This window comes from Podarcis erhardii (assembly GCF_964252035.2).
Source record: "Podarcis erhardii genome assembly, chromosome: 2".
In the NCBI taxonomy this organism is placed as follows: domain Eukaryota; kingdom Metazoa; phylum Chordata; class Lepidosauria; order Squamata; family Lacertidae; genus Podarcis; species Podarcis erhardii.
Window position 1 is genome coordinate 52,885,708 of NC_138498.1, and position 17,468 is coordinate 52,903,175.

The following is a 17,468-nucleotide window of genomic DNA, read 5'->3' on the forward strand; positions in this document are numbered from 1 at the left end:
GACATGGTATATAGCTAGCATTCTGAGACTATGTTAGGGACAGGGTCAGCTGCATTATTCCTTGCTGGGAAGGAGAGTGCTGACTGAGCTGGCAAGACCTTTGCAATTGGCCCCGGCCATGTGGCTGTGGTCTTTGTACATATTTCCCCGTGGTGTGAGTTCCCAACATTGGGAAGCTTCCATTGAAGAAGAAGAAGAAGAAGAAGAGTTTGGATTTGATATCCCGCCTTTCACTCCCTTTAAGGAGTCTCAAAGCGGCTAACATTCTCCTTTCCCTTCCTCCCCCACAACAAACACTCTGTGAGGTGAGTGGGGCTGAGAGACTTCAGAGAAGTGTGACTGGCCCAAGGTCACCCAGCAGCTGCATGTGGAGGAGCGGAGACGCGAACCCAGTTCACCAGATTATGAGACTACCGCTCTTAACCACTACACCACACTGGCTCTCGTGTCTCAGTCAATTAATCAAAGTTTAACCTGTTACAGCATAATTCTGTACTTGTCTACCCAGATGTAAGGTCTGTAGAGTTCAATGGGAATTACTCCGGGTAAGTGTGCATAGAGTTGTAGTCTCCTTGGTTTTTATGGCTGGACCACTCCCACATGATCAAACAGTTGCCGACCTCAACTAAGTATAGTATTCACTTGGTTAAACATGCATTTCAGTGCATATGGTGCCCAGATTCGAACTCTCATTTTTACCATTTCTTTTCACCACAACTGTATTTGCAGATGTGGAAGTTAAAAGCAGAAAATATAATATAAAGTGGAATGTTCCTAAGAGTTGGCCAAACTTCACTGCCCTTTCTTGCAGTCTGCTCAGCTGCTGCTACTGGAGTAGCTCCAGCTGCATTTGTCTCTCAATATCATTGATTTTTCCATATTTTAAAAAGATTCTTTTGAGTAGTGAGGCTAGGAGATGGGGAAGAGGCCAAGTTTTAAAAACGAGATTTTTAGTTCGCATGATATAAACAAAGTAAATGGCAAATAAACTATGTGCCGAGAGAGAGAGAGAGAGAGAGAGAGAGAGAGAGAAATGTGTCTGACCACATTTCTAAACCATTCTCTTCTTTATTTTTTATGGAGGGTGGGAAAATTCAGATGCTCTGGTTAGTATAATGAAGTAGATGGACTGCATTGTTGGAACATAATCCAGCTAAGGCTGAGCACTTTCCACTGCTATTGCTTGTAATAGGAGTTTTTTTTTAAATTTTCTTTTGCACATGAGTAACTGTCCCATTGGAATCCTTGGGTCTTAAAAAGTGCTTAATTGTGGCTAGATTGTGCCCAAGACATGCTTGGAACACATGTAGGGCTGGCACAGCTGCTGCCTGGCAGGGCCAGAGACTCCTACATTTCTAATTGCTAGTGCCCCGTGTCTCTGCTGCAGCTAACTAAAACCATCTTGAGGATGTTCCAGGAGCCAAAAATTCCACATCCAATATTAGACCACACTTAATATTCTATCAGGCATCGTTATAGCCCTGTTATGGATGGAGGTGGGTTAGCACTCACTTATAGGCACCATGCACAGCCTTGAATTCTTTGCTGAACATTCCTCTCTGGGTTATGCTGTATGTTGTAACATTCAGGAGTTTGGACAGGAAGCGGGTTGATGGAGTCAGAAGTACTGAATACCAGCTGCTGGGAGGCAGAGGAGAGGGCTCTTGTGCTTAGGTCTTGCTTGAGGGTTTGCCATAGGCGTCTGGTTGGCCATGGTGAAAACAGGATGCTGGACCAGATGGGCCATTGGTCTGATCCAGCAGGCTCTTCTTATGTTCTTCCCATTGGTGTGGAAGACTGTCTTCATGGCATTTGGAAGTTAGGAAAATATATTCTTTGTTAGGGCCATTACAGGTAAATTGCCTACAATGAGTGCGAAACAGTTGGAGACTCCTCTGGAAGTGGAGAGTCTTTTTGGTAAATGAGCAAGCTTATTCTACTTCACCCCACTTTAGCTAAGGATGACATCATCCATAGGTGTCTGCGAAGGAAAATAAGAGCAGATTGAAGTTTCAGGAGGCGGGGAGGGAGAAAGAGAAATTTGATTTTGGGTTTAGTAAGCATCTGAGGCTCTAGAGCAGGGGAAGACTTTGGTCTTTCAAATTTCACTGGCTCCCTGTGTGAGCCCAAAATTCGCCCCCCCCCCGGCTTCTTGCTTTCTGTTCTGCTCAATTCACTGCTACACCATAGTTTTGATGCTCTGTGGCGCCCCTTAGGATCAGTGCAGCGGAACTGGTTGCACTGCCCTAAATACGCCTCTGCTTACAGATCTGAAGTGGGAGCAGTGGGCTGTGTCTGTCTGCAGAAGTGCTTAAATTGTGTGCATTCACCTATGCTCAACGTGTATATCTGCAAATATTATACAATGTTAATAAGCCTCTAGTGACTTCTTTCCAAAGAAAACCAAACCTGTGCCCCTAGAATTTTTCACTGCTTGGAGATGTGAAGTGAGTATACTAATTATTTCTGCCATAAAGAGGATCCTCTGAAGGACAAACGTAAATAGAATTTTCAGCCTTAGGAGACTTGCCATTTCTGAATTTTTATAGCCAGGCCCCACTGCTGCTGTCTTTTAAAATAAAAGGCTGGGAACTGAATCCTAGCCTGAGCTAAGAGCGATAAGTGCATCTCATTTTTCTCCACGGATACAATTCCTTCAAAATAAAGAATAGGGAAGACATACTACATCCTATGTTTTTTAAAGGTTTCTAAATATAACATGTCTGGGAAGATATAATCTCTCTGTGTCTCTGTATGGAGAGTACAGTGGTGTTGGATGCAACAGGGAATCATCTCTATAACATAATCTGTTATTCTCTATTTTAGGAAGCCCAGTCTGCTTCCTTTTTTTGGAAACTCATGAATACTTTACCACATCTCACAGAAAGATACTTGCTAGAAGGTTAGGTGGGAAGAACTATACTTTTGCAGTAGCTTCCTTTGTTGTTTGATTTCATTAGCAAAAAACAAAACAAAATAAAGGTCATAGAAAATAATGGATAAGCGATACATTTGCTATAAAAGGTGGATTCTCTGGCTTATATCAATGACATGCAAACTACTAAGAGGCGTATCATACTTCATTTGGGTTTTTAGTTGATTTTTTTCTTTTGCTACACACTAGCCCTTGGCTTTCACAACGTAATAAGTAATAATGAGAGGATGCATATTTTCTTCCCGGCCCCTTTAAAAAATTGGATCAAGTACAACTTCTGGATAGTCTGAGAAAATTTTGCATTCAAACAGCTCTGATTTATTTTTGAGACGACCAGCTTTCATATTGTAAAACTGACCTGCATCAAAGTAGCCTTAGATAGTAGAGCGAAATATTTCACAGGTGGTAGTGAGGCTTGCCATGTCTGGGGACACACACACACACACACACACACACACACCCTAATGTAGCTGCTGGTTCAGCATTAGCTATGTAAGTAGTTTGCAGGAATGCCACTCAAGGGCTACTTAGTGGTGTCAATTGGGGTGATGCATTATTGTGATGGAGACAGCTGCCTGCTAGAACCTGGATTGAGGCCACTAGCACAGTTCCTAAGTATGCTGCTAATAAAAACAGATATTAAAATCGGCTCACCTTATAGTCATTTCCCGCATCTCATTAGGTGAGCTAGATTTAGGAGTTTTATATACAACCACATGCTGTTGACCTTAAGACAATCAGAATTTCCTCTATCTGTCTATCTACCCATCCACAACCCATCTTTCTTTCTTTATTTTCATTTGTTGCATTAATACCCCACCCACCTTTTTCCTCTGGGAGCTCAAGGTGGAGTACAGTACAATGTTCTCCTGATCCTCATTTAATCTCCACAAAACTCCTGTGAGCTGGGTTAGGCTGAGAGGCAGTAACCCAGTAAAAAAATTCATGATCGAGTGGGGATTTCTAATATTACGGTTGTACACCCATCCATGTTTTTAATGCATATCTAGTTTAAATAACATTTCATTTGCTGGAAAAACTTAACAGTTGTGAGATTTGGTAAGATCAGCTGTGCCAGAGAAGGCCACTAGTGGTCTGTATAGTGGGGCAGAATCATTGAATCATAGAATTGTAAAGTTGGAATGAACCCTGAGGATCACTTAGTTCAACACCCTGCAATGCAGGAATCACAACCAGAGCATCTCTGACAGATGTCCATACCAGCCTCTGCTTCGGAGCCATCCTCCCAAACACTGGCATTGTTACAGTTTACCTGGACAGTACTAAGGTGTGGCAGAGCAGTGGCTGTGTGCATTCACTGGTGGAGAGAATGCAGTGCTTGTGCCAGCACATTGAAACATCTCTGACCTTGCTGCTGCCTTACCTCACCCCAGTACCATCTAAGTAAGATGTAGCAACACTGGTGTTGGGAGGGCAGCTCTGTGGCTGTGCAGTGCTAATGCAGGAGGCTTAGAGAACATTTCAGGCCACCCAAATACAACAAAGTCCAGCACCACCTATTGAGTAAACAATATAATGGCATTATCCACAACCTGCTGCAGTATTGTGGAAGAGATCTGGGATGCAAAATAGAGAGCTGAAATGGAGGACCATCCTGCACATTTACTTTGGGGGGCAGGAACGTATTTAGAAATGCCAAAATGGTGAGGTGTGGCTCAGGATTCATTGCAGCATTGCAAGGAACAAGAGAGTTGTACTTTAGCATCCCTTCTCTGTCTCTGCAAAAGATCCTGATGCACACATCAAAATATTTGGGAAAGCAAAATGTTTTGGGGCAGCCTAGCAAAATCGGCTAGTTTTGTTCCTCCTGGGCCCAATGCCAGTTGGCCCAGCCAGAAGCAAACACAGTAGAAAGTTAGGTTGCTGGTAGAAAAACTAGTGGACAGTCACCTATGGATTACTATTCAACTTTCTGTTAGAAAGATTATGTTCTTATTAATATCTTTATTTCAAGGTTGCAAACCTCACTGGGACTGGTGCAGAATGTTTTATAATAAGTAAGTGAAGGAATATAATTGGAATTGGGACACTGTGAAAATGGTTTGCTCTGGACACAATACTAGGATATCTTGAAGGAGACATAATTTGGACATGATCCAAATATTTTTGAGGGGATCAGAGGTGTGCAAATATCTGTACTTTATTTTAGGCTTTGGCACCACTGGAAAGTAAGAGAAACTAACCTCAGCCTTGCAGTCAGGGAAGAGAATCAGAGCAGTCACAGATGAAGGCCAGGAGAGCCTGTGACTGACAGCTCCAAAATGGTTTCAAAATATGTGTACCAGTTTATTCTGGAACATTATAGTTGGCCTGGACACTGTATAAGGTAGCAATTTCTTGTGCTGTTCTGGCCTGTCTCAGGCATCTGGCAACCCTACCAAAAGTGTTATCCAACCAGTGATAAGAAAGAGCCTTGGTTATGGGTGGATAGTTACCATTGCCTAATATTCCAACGTTCTCTACTTGAGGAGGCTATTTATGGAAAAAAAGAAAGACCGGACCATGCTGACAAATCTAGTTTGCTGCACCAGAAAGAACAGTAGAGCTGCAAAATCCCAAAATAAAACATGAACTAAGTTCTCAGCATGGTACTAGCAGACCTAGGACTCTCATATCCTGAAGATATGGGACTGTCAGATCTGAGAAGGGTTAAGCATTTTGTGCCTTGATAGATACATATTGTTACAAAAGCCCACAAATAAGCAGTTTGGAAGCTTCTCTCATTATGAGGGAAATTTAATTGAAGAGCTGTCTTTTGAATTAATGGGGGAGCTCTCATCTTGTCAGACTCTGTCTTCATACATTTATATCCTACTCTTCCTTCAAGAGTGGCCTATATGAGTATACCATCCTGGCACTGACCAGAATGAGACCTCTTTAGCTTTAACAACGAGCAGCATCCTGCACCCTCAGCCCATTCATTGAGCATACTGCTGTCAGCAACAATGCAAGCAAGGGAGGGAGTATGGTTATGCCCGCATGCCTCATTATAGGATTTACATTCAGTTTCTAACTTTGGAGCTTATCCTGTTCACATCCTAGCCAACCCCCCTTTCATTCTGTGGCCACATTCACACCACAGATGTAAAGTGCTATGATGCTGCTTTAAAAAGTAATGGCTTCCTCAAAAGAATTCTTTGAACTGTAGTTTCTTAAGGGTGCTGAGACCCCTATTCCCTTCCCAGAACTACAGTTCCCAAAGTGGTTTAACAACCAATCCCTCTTCACAGGAACTTTGGGAAACACATTATCACAGCACTGTGAGGGGAATAGGGGCCTCTTAACAACTCTCAGCACCCTTAACGAATTACAGCTCCCAGAATTCTTTGGGGGAAGCAATGACTGTTTTAAGTGGTATCATAGCTCTTTAAAAATATGGTGTGAATGTGGCCATGGCTGTATGTATTTACCACATATTTATATACACTTATTTTGCTTTATGTATAACTTCCTTTCAGCCAAAATCCTTAAGGTGGTTTACAAAAAAACATTCTAAAACAATTTTTAAAAATTGTGCTGTAGGTAAGAGGGAGTATGTAGATGGGGAAGCAGTGTTTCCTTCACATCTGTAGCAAATTATGTTTTTAAAGGTCTTCAACACCCCCCACCCCAAGTTGTCCCCCCCCATCATTTTTAAATCTGTGTTTAATTTAGTGTCGGGTATTACACTTGGTTATAGATATGGTAATTTGCCTGTGATATTGAAAAGTCACTTGAATTTTAAATATTTAAAAGAATCTTCTAACACGTGCTGCTTTGAAACACACACACACACACACACACACACACACACACACACACGGAAAGAAACACAACTTCCTCCCTGTCCATTTATGCTATCTGGCTGCCCCTGTGCCGATGTCTCAGCTGTAAGCCTGTTTGAGAGGGATTCCTGCAGCTAGTCTAATGTTGGTTAACTCACAGCCCACTCTTCATGGCATTCCATGGCAAAACTCCAGTTAATTATAAAGGGGTTGGATTGCACTATAAGCATTTTGAGCACACATTGATGTAGTTCCTTCAGGTTGATTTGGCTTGGCCACGCTACACTTGTGGCGATCGATTAAGGGGTCAAAGATTAATGCATTTTATATAACATGTGCCTCTGCACAAATTTAGAGTTGACAGCTCCTTCCCTCACAAGTCGTAGGACTCAAGGACTACCCTGTCAGGTGGCAGAGAGCTGGTGGTGTATTTATAATTCATTGCTGCCTGGGACTGATGGGAATCTGTCATCTCTCAGACTACTCTGGAAGCTGTTCAGCTAAAGGTTGACAGTGATGCTTGTGGCTATTTTTTTTTTTTTTTAAGAGGGGATGTGGGACTTTGGATTCACTTGCATTTCTCAGCTGACAAATGAATCCTATTAAAATTCACACAGTGAAAAGCTGGCACTCATGGCAGCAGGAACACCCAGTTTCTACCTTGTCCTCACTACACCAGCCTTCAGGAGATGCCTTGGCTAGCAAGTTTATTTTCTATGGCAATCTGGTCTTGCTCTGTACCATATACATTAACTAGTCTGGGTCAAAAAGGCTGCAACACAGAATAGATAAAGATGGGTTTCTCCCCCTCCTTGGATCATCTCACTGCAAGCCTTGGGTCTCCACATTGACTAGTTCTGTTTTGATCATGGATTTATCCTGGTCGACTCATTTGGGAGGGGTTATGAATTTCAGGGATAAAACGAAGAGCTATATATAAGCTCATGGTCACTGACCTGGGATAAAGACTATCTAGGAGATTCATTATCACAATATACTGGTCAAACAGGTTCATCATGCTGAGATGTCTCCTTCTCTAGACTAGAAGAACTAGCATGCTTATATTTTGCTTTTCGCTGAGACTTTCCCTTATCCCATCCGACTGCTCTTCCTATCTTTTAACAAACATCTTGGTTGTCTGTACCTGGACACAAATCGGTTATTGGGCAGGGCACAAACATCAGCTGATCAGTTTGTTGTACTGTGCTGATTTTATGGAGGCAGCAATATATTCTTGAGCTATTCTTGTGCTTCTCAAAGTCTCCGGGTTAAGGGGATGTCTTTTTATCTGCTTTGATTTAGTAATTGTATGTATAAATATGCTAACATACTTAAGTGACAGAGAGACAATACTAAAAATATATATTAAAAAATCAAGCCAGCATTGAAAGGATTTTTTTGTGATTCTTCAGGGACTAGGCAAGACAGAGATGTTGAAAGCAATGGAGACATGTTTGTGCCAATTTTAGCTGCCAACAGAGATGACAAAAACATGCAGTACCAGAGTGAGTCATGGCAACTGCAAGCACATGGCAGCAGCAATATGTAAGATACTGTTCCAGAGCAAACCACATTCTACCAGGCCAGGGATCACCAACATGGTGCCAGCAGGTACACATGTGCCCACAGAGGTCTCCCTCCTCCGACTGAAGTTTGGCTTGGAAGAAGCATGCTGCTGTAGCCAGTACGATAGGTTGTGCTGTGTGCTTGGTTGTGGGTTGTGTGTGTGCATCCACAACAATTCCCCAGATTTGCAAATGTGGCCACAGGACCTCAAAGGCTGGCAACCTCTGAGAGGCACACAGTCTGACTTGCTAGTTAGCAGGCAGTAAACATCAGAGGAAGAGGAGCTGCATGAATTCATTCCACACAGCCGGGGCTGGCCCAAGACATTTTGGCACCTGAGGAGAACCACAAAATGGCACCCCACTCCCTGCCATGAAAGAAGGGGTGAGTGAAGATCTACATCAAGAACAAGGGCGGGGGGAGTAAATATCGACACCGGGATCTGCTGCCCCTGTGGAACCTGCCGTCTGTCTGCTTTTGTTATTTTGGTCTCTCTGAATGCGTAGAACAAAGGCAAGCATTGGAAATCTGTGGATGTGTCACAGAGAAAGATCCTAGCATATTACACCTATTGGGCATACTTTCGGAATCTGTGATGCAATGTGATGGCATATGTGACAGTGTGGGAGGAAAAGTGATGGCTGCTAAAGCAGTGCGATTAGATTACAGCTGCCTGGCAGAGATGAAGGCCAAAGGCAAAACAAAACAAAAAAAAGTCCCCACCATGCTGCTGTTAAATTCAGAGGCAGGAGCTGCATTTATATACTCCACAACAGCACTGGAAGATTATGAGTTACAGGGATGGGGAGAGTGTGTGGGTGAATTCAACAGGGCTTAGTTTGTTTTTTGGTTAATGTTGATATTGTTTCGTAGTTTATGAGTTCTTTAATGGTCACATAAAAATGAAATGAAATCTGCAGCATTGAACATTCCAGAAGGAGTCAGAAAGCTTACAGCAATGTGCCTGCTGTCTGAGTAGAAGTTACCGTATTTTTTGCACCATAACACTCACTTTTTTCCTCCTAGAAAGTAAGGGGAAATGTCTGTGCGTGTTATGGAGCGAATGCCTGCGGGTGGCGGGGGGGATCTGCTGCAGTCGTGAGCAGAGGATCCATGGTTCCCCTTCCTTCCCTCCTCCGTGGTTACAAAGCACGGATCCACATGGATCCTCAGGATTTTTGCATTGGGCTACTCCAAACTCACTGTCAGATCACATGTCCACAGCATGAACCACAAAAATCATATATCCACTATTTTGTTTAGAATATTTTTTTTTCTTGTTTTCCTCCTCTAAAAACTACGTGCGTGTTATGGTCTGGTGCGTGTTATAGAGCGAAAAATACGGTAATTTGTGTGCGTGTACTTATGATTTCATCCCAAGTCTTAGAATATCTATCTTTTCTCTCTTAAAGCCCCAACATCTAAAGTTATAAATTACTCAGTGTTTGTTTTTAGTTGGGTATTTTCTAGCCCTGATCATAGAATCATAGAGTAGGAAGGTACCACAAGGATCATCTAGTCCAGCCCTCTGCAATGCAGAAATCTTGTCCAACATGGGGTTCAAACACACAACTCTGAGATTAAGAGTCTCATGCTCTACTGACTGAACTAATCTTCCCTTATGAGCTCAGAAGGAGAGAAAAAGAGAGAAAATATTCACAGTATGGGTACACAAATATTCACACGCAAACAGTGCACACAAAAACGCACAGGAAAACTGGTTGTTTTTTTTTTGTTACTGAAAGGGGGGGAGGTTAAAATACATAGATACTGTAACATCGATTAGTTGTATTGAAAAGTTGCTTAAAAGCAGACAAACTCTACAAATTTCTTCTTCTGATACAGAAGAAGCTCAACACTTTTGTTTGGATTTCCACTTTTGGAAATATGGCAACCCTGGGCTATGTGTATGTAGAAGATACTCTCCCTCTCTCCTCTGACAAATCCACACAAACACTATGCATTGCGCAGACTGGAGAGTGCTCTTCCTTAATCGCACTGAAAAAGAAATGGAACAAATCAACCTGCCCTTGAGTGATGACTAATCTGCTGCTTCCTGCCACTGATCTCAGCTACCAGTTGACTAAGGATTGCTGTTTGCCTTGAACTTCCTTTCTGATGCAGAGGAATTGCTTTCCAGCACAGGGGTGACTCAAAAACCTAACCATGCATGCATAAGGTCCCAAATGTTGTCCCCAGCATCTCTAGGTGGGGCTGGGAGAGTTTCCTGTCTGAAACTCTGGAAAGCCTCTGCCAGTCAGTGTAGACACCACTGAACTAGATGGACCATTGGTCTGATTCTGGATAAGGCAACTTCCTTGCTTCCTATGGGATGAGCCCTCGCCCATCATTTGTACCCATCATCTGCAGGGCCAGATTTAGGTTTGATGAGGCCCTAAGCTACTGAAGGTAATGGGGCCCTTTATATGTCAGCTGTCCTTTGTCAACAGCAAATTGTCGCTGTTTTTCGCGTTGAATATATGCTATATGGTAATTTATGGACCTAATAGGTATCTGAAGTCATTTGCACATAACGAAATATGTATTTTATCAAAGTAATTGTTGAATTGAAATACAATTACGAAGAAGGATATTAATAGGGAAATACAATTAAGAAGAAGTATATTAATAGTGAAATAATTATTAAGCTCTAACTTAAAATGATTCTTTTATTCATAACAAACTTAATAATGCAAACACTTTTTTCCTTTAATTTTTTTGGGGTCCCCCCAAGGGCCCTAAGCTATAGTGCGTTGACCTTATACATAAATCCAACACTGATCATCTGGTAATCAGAGGTAGACTGCTTCTCAAAATGGAGGCGCCATCAAAATTCCTAGCTACTGATGCAGCCTTGGTTTTTCACTGTCAAATGAGCAACACCACCACCACATTTCTTAAGTAATGTTTCATTCCGATTGTTTGAGTTAATGTTTTAATGTGTTGTAATCCGCTTTGAGATCCCCCCTTTAAAAATATAAAGTGGTATAGAAATGAAATGAATTAATAGTAATAATAATCTGCTGCTGCTGGTCTGCTGCTCCCTGATTCCCAGGATGTAAGAGAAACTCAAATACCAAACAATAAAAAATGGGTTGGATCCAGATTTGCTCATGGTTAGATAATGCCAACTGAAATAATAACTAACTGAAGTTTCATTGATTTCAGTCGGTCTGATTACAAATCATTCTTTAAAAACAAAAACAGGCAACAGATGATCAGCCACCTGTTGCCATGGCCCCACTCCTAGAGACCCCTCTGGGCTTAGCAGACTTGGTTGCTGGTTTCACCTGGTAGCAGAATTTTAAAATGATTTAGTTTTTGCAAGACTTTACATTGTTTCAGTTGTTTGTTTTGATTTTATTTGCTTTCCCCCACCAACTTTCTCTCTTTTGCTGCTCTTTGTGTGCAGATCTCAAAACTGTTTTAAGGGTTCTGTTTCCTGGATCATTAACCGATCTTCTTACTTCTCGGAGCCCATAGATCAGTGTCAGTAGCTTCAAAAGACCAGGGCTGTGTAATCACTCCCTCTAACTCTGCAACCATTGTGTCTCCAGTGCTGGTTTGGGAACGGATATTGGCCACAATCCATATCTATCTTGTATATGTCCTGTCATTTCATTTGATGCATCCCCCCCTCCCCAAATCAACTTCAATCTGAATTGAGAAAAAGAATGACTCAGCTGTGCTTTTAGCTGGTAATGGTGGTTGAGTATGCTACAGTGGCATGAGTTGGGCAAACAGTCTGTATTGTAACTGGGTGGCAAAAAACGATAACTTAAAATAGCTCAAAACTTACCTTGGGGGCACAAAACTTAGCGCTGAAGTGCTTCTAAAAAAGCGACTTTGCCAGGAGATACAATGCCTGTGCTTTTTCTACTCCTCTGCAGCTCAACAGTCTAGAATCCATGGCTCTTCCATCTGTCAGCCCACATTTCTGTACATGTGAGGCAGGCTGCTTCTGTATTTTCTTTGCACTATGGGCAGGTCAGATTGAAATGCTGGCTATAAAAATTCTCACTAGGTATTTTGGCAAAAGCCACCATAGCTTGGGGTCAGTTTGCAGCATCGTTTTGAGAAACACTTGTTGCTCTCATGTGGCATCAAGCGACATGTTGACTGCATTGAAAAATGGCTGCTTAAAGGTTCAGATTTTACGCATCAGGGACAATTGGTTTGATATACTTTCTCAACTATAATCACATGCTTCTGATGCAAGACCTTTGATGAGCTGAGCAACAGGACAATCGCATGGTGCAGGCAGAAGAATCAGAGATTTTGCTAACTACATGATAGAACATGGCTGGTGGCAAATGTAGCCTTTCCTATGGTGAAATTATGTGGCTTCTTTGCAGGCTGGAGCCTTATTCTATTCATAGAATCATAGAACTGTAGAGTTGGAAGGGACCCTGAGGATTGTCTAGTCCAACCCCTGCAATTCAGGAATATGCAGCTGTCGTGTTTGGGGACTGAACCTGCAACCTTGGTGTTATCAGCACTATGCTCTAACCAACTGAGCTATATTTCATCTGGCTCTTATCCCAATTTTGACATAACCGTACTGGGATCCCTAATGTGGCATCCTTGGGCATCAAATCACTCCTTATTGATGCTCACCAATGACTCTTATTCCACCTAAGTTTTGTTTATTTATTTAAACTGAAGGGTTTGGGACTGTATTTTGTTGTTAGCTGGTTGGGAGGTTGCCTGTTTTGGGCGACGGGGGTTCTGAGCATTACCAGGTCCCGCCCCTCCCCCCCCCCGAATAGATATTTTGTGGTGCTTATGACAGTTTATTAGATTTCCAAATGTACCCTCAGGCCCCCAAAGATTGTTGCTGATAGTATATCTAAATCACACTTCATCCTTTTAGGATCTCAGGGTGGTCTACAGCAATCAGAAGAAACACACTGTTCCCTTAACATTACAGAGGAGCAGCAATGGCTGAAAAGGAATCACAGCCAGTTCTTTGCCCCAGCACCAAGGAATGAATTTCTACAGGAACTCCACTGGCTGATTCATTTGCAAGGTTCTTTGTGTGTTCCCATGACTCACTCCTTTCCTAAAGCTCTGATTGAATGTAGCAACAAGATGCTGTAATTCAGGAGTTTTCACTTACAGTTGCATTGCATCATGGTTTTTGTAAGTTTAGCACTGTGTAAACCAGAAATGAGGAACCTTTGGGCCTCTGTATGTTGTTGAACTACAGCTCCCATCATTGCTGACCTTTGGCTGTGCTGACTGGGACTGATGGGAGTTAAAGTCCTGCAACATCTGGAGAGCCACATCTTCCCCACCCCTGACACAAATGCTTCCCCACCCTTGGCACAAATGCTTACAGCACAATCCTAACCATGCCTACTCAGAAGTAAGTCCTATTGAATTCAATGGGGCTTACTCCCTGGATATAGTTAGGATTGCAGCCTAAAATAATCTTGTGTGTGTACACTGTTATCTACTATATATTTTGGAAAGTTGTTTATTTTCTTGTTATGCATTTGGATAGCACTCGAGATATAATAACCAAACTTTGCATGATGGTTCCCGAGTTCAAGGAGTAGTTTTGTTTGGATGCCATTTTGAATCAAGATCACAGACTGAACATTTAAAAACTGCACTGACCTGAACCAGTGATTTCAAAACTGCAGCAATATTTTGGTTTCTTAGAATTCCCAAGCAACACTAGGTACAAGGGGGCTAGGGCACTATATAAACAATACCTTCACAGCCCCATTGCAGACTTAAAGCCAGGCAAAAAACTAGTTCTTCTGCATTTGGATTTGTTTCTGTATTCTGTATACTTTTTGTATAATTCTCACAAACAATTTGTACATATGCCAGCTTAGATCTTTTTGTACCTGCTCCACCTTCTGTAATTTTTATTAGCAGATAGAAATGGATGTTGGAGGAAGTAAACAACCCCCTCTCAGAGGTATAGCAGCTAAAGTGACAGCTTCATGCTTAGGCTGGCCCTGGTCTTAAAAGTATCCATTGTGATTTGGAACAGATCAGAATAATGTTTTTAAAAATGTTTACACAGGTCTTCTTGAGTGAAAAGATGATATGGCAGAATTAGATAAGATGCCAGGAGGTAATGTATGAAGAGGTTAAAAGATTGTGAGAATACAAAGGAGAAAATGATAAACTTGCGCCAAAGGTATTTAAAGCCATATGAACCATATAACATTTTTGGTACACCTCTTCAGTTGAAAAGGGCCTCATTCCCCACAAAGAGCTCCAGTTCCAGAGTTCCCTGGGAAGAAGGTTTGACCAATAAACCACTCTGGAAACTGTAGCTCTGTGAGGGGAATAGGAGTCTTAGAATCACAGAATCGTAGAGTTGAAAGGTACCCCAAGCATCATTTAGTCCAACCCCCTGAATTGCAGGAATATCAGTTAAAGCATCCATGTCAAATGGCCATCCAACTTCTGCTTAAAAACCTCAAAGGAAGGAGAAACCACAACCTCCTGAGATCATTCCACTGTTGAACAGCTCTTACTGTCAGAAGGTTCTTCCTGATGTTTAGCCAGAATCTCCTTTCTTGTAACTCGAAGCCATTGGTTTGAGCCCTACCCTCCAGAGCAGTAGAAGACAAGCTTGTCTTCCAGCAGCTCTCAGCACTGGCACTGAATTGGGGGCTTGCATACTCACAGCGAGGTGGTGTGTGCTTCCTTTAAGAATCCTTTGGCTTTCCCCCTCTGTGGGAAACTGTGAGGGCTGTTTCCAGCATAATGCTTGGAACTCATGGATAGACTTTTATAAAAAACGATCACACAAGCTCTTCAGTTTGAGATATTACATGGGGATTAGCAGCTTTCTCAGCTGATTGGTCGAACGCAGACAATGTGCTGGGGAAAAAAACCAATATAAGAGAGCTTTGCCTTGCTAGTTTTTGTTTGCTTCCAGTAGAGTATTATGTGGTGTGGTGGTGCCTTCATGTGGAAACTGGAGGGATATGCAATAAAAGAATCTGCGGGAAAGAACTAAGGCAGAGGCACAGAACTTTAAAAATATATAATGTGCAATTTTCTCATGAGATACGAGCTCCATAACTAATTCACCTTGGCAACAACATATCTGGGATTATATCATTCAGCATGCTGGAAATTGCGAGCCCACACACTAAACCCTGTCCCTGGCACCCACCACCCAGAAATGATAAAATGGAAATAATGTATGGGTTTAAAATTAGGCCACCACTTTATTAAATTCAGGTGTAGGAACCTTGGCTTAGGCCTTGGAAGGTATCCCTCTCATACTCAACAGGGGCTGAGGATGCGCAGGTCAGTCAGGTGTTCTGGGAGGGGACTGTAAAGCATGAACGTACACAGCGTGCCCTCCCAGTTCACCAAAGCCAGGAGTCTGACCTATATGCCACCGCTATAGGGCCAGTGACTCCCACAATCAACCCTTTAATGGGTCCTGCAAATGCTGCTGAATGGGGGTGCATCAATATGCTGCCCCTGACTCACAGATAGACTACAGTAGTACCTTGGTTTACGAACTTAATCTGTTCTGGAAGTCCGTTCTTAAACCAAAGCATTCTTAAACCAAGGCATGCTGTCCCATAGCAGCGGGGGACTCAATTTACAAACGGAACATACTCAACAGGAACCGAAACATGTTCTGATTCCAAGGCAAAGTTCGCAAACCAAAACACCTACTTCCAGGTTTGCAGCATTCTTAATCCAAGTTGTTCATAAACTAAGCTGTTCTTAAACCAACTGTATAGACTACCAACCAAGGTCTAAAACCGCTACCTGAGACCCCAACTGGGGTCTCACCGCCAAGATACCTACAGCTGAACATCCTCTCCTTCAGAGAAGGACTACACCCTGCCACCCACCAGTCCCTGAGGCCCTGCTGGCACACATCGCTCAACCAAAGGTTGTTGCCATTGGGGGTCAGATGTACTCCAAAGGAGTTAGTTATCAGGAGAATTGTATATTAAGTTCCTATATATCACATGTCAGGAGGTCTTGTGATGGACGCCTTGGCTCCATCAGGACCTGGCAGGTTTGGCAGCTTCAGATGGACCAAGAGGAGGAAGACAAAGGAGCAGATGGAGGCCTGAAAGGCTGGCACCCAAGGGTGTAGGAAAGAGGTCCTCTGCTTGTGACTCTGTATGACAGGGAGAGAGAGAGAGAGAGAGAGAGAGAGAAGCAGATTTCCTGGCTTTCTCTTCTACCCCTCCAGTGGAGTACAGAGCCTCATCAGGGAGCAGAGAAGACTTCAGCAAGCCAGAGAGAGGGGCTCATGGTAGTGGTGGAGGAGCTGGAGGCAGAAGGGCAGGACAGTGTTGTCACTGAAAGTCAGGCACTTCCTTGATGGGTGTGAGATCAAACACAACTGCCCAGATGTAGCAGACATGAGTGCCTGCAGCAGATTTATAGGGTGAGAGAGTCCCACAAGTGAGCTCTCCCTGCCTCACATTTAAAAGCTTAGCAGGAGGGGTATGTCAACTGTTGGGACATCTTTAAGGCTTCCATTCACTTATGCATTTCTTGCTTTGGTCATGGAACCTTGACTTCTGGATCATGTGCTTGTTATCTGCCACTTAGTGTGGGAAGCGGTTTGTCTGTTGGTTGGTTTGTTCTCTCTGTGTTTGGAAGCCTCTTGAGATATCATCAGAAAGCTTGGCATGAGGGTTCCTGAGGTGGGGGAAAGCACTCTTCTTCAACATTTGGATGCCAGCTGCCATTTTGAATCACAATTGCAGACTAAAATGTGACTTTTGAAAATGAAGGCTGTTTCCAGAATGGGTTCATTGGTTCATTCATATTGGTTCATTCATATCTGATTTGTCAGTGTGTGAAATAGGCATGTGAGGCGTATGTCTTATGCTTTTCACAGGTATTCCACTGTTTCCCATGCACACCAGGGGTGGTCCATGCGGTGTATTTTAGCCCCTTCCCTCATTAACTACTCCTCTGCCTTTCACCACCTTTTCCTGTTGTGGGCATGCATTCAGGTATTTCTGTTCCTCTGAGTGCACTCCTTTAAATCCACTCCATACAGGAAGAGAGCATAAGAGCAAAAGCTACCAGCCTTTTGTTATCATGTTCTACAATGAACACAATGGAGGCTTGTGCTTTGGGTGCGTGTGTCTGCAGGGAGAAGTCAACATCCATTTTAAATTGAATAATAATACTAATAGTACTAACAGAACACATATATTATG

At 42.7% G+C, this 17,468-nt stretch overlaps 1 long non-coding RNA gene across 1 annotated transcript in view; it reads left to right on the plus strand.

Annotated features, from left to right (window-relative positions):
• LOC309336458 overlaps positions 1–17,468 on the plus strand; it is a 68,323-nt gene that overhangs the window by 21,087 nt on the left and 29,768 nt on the right. The gene's annotated exons all lie outside the window — the stretch shown is intronic.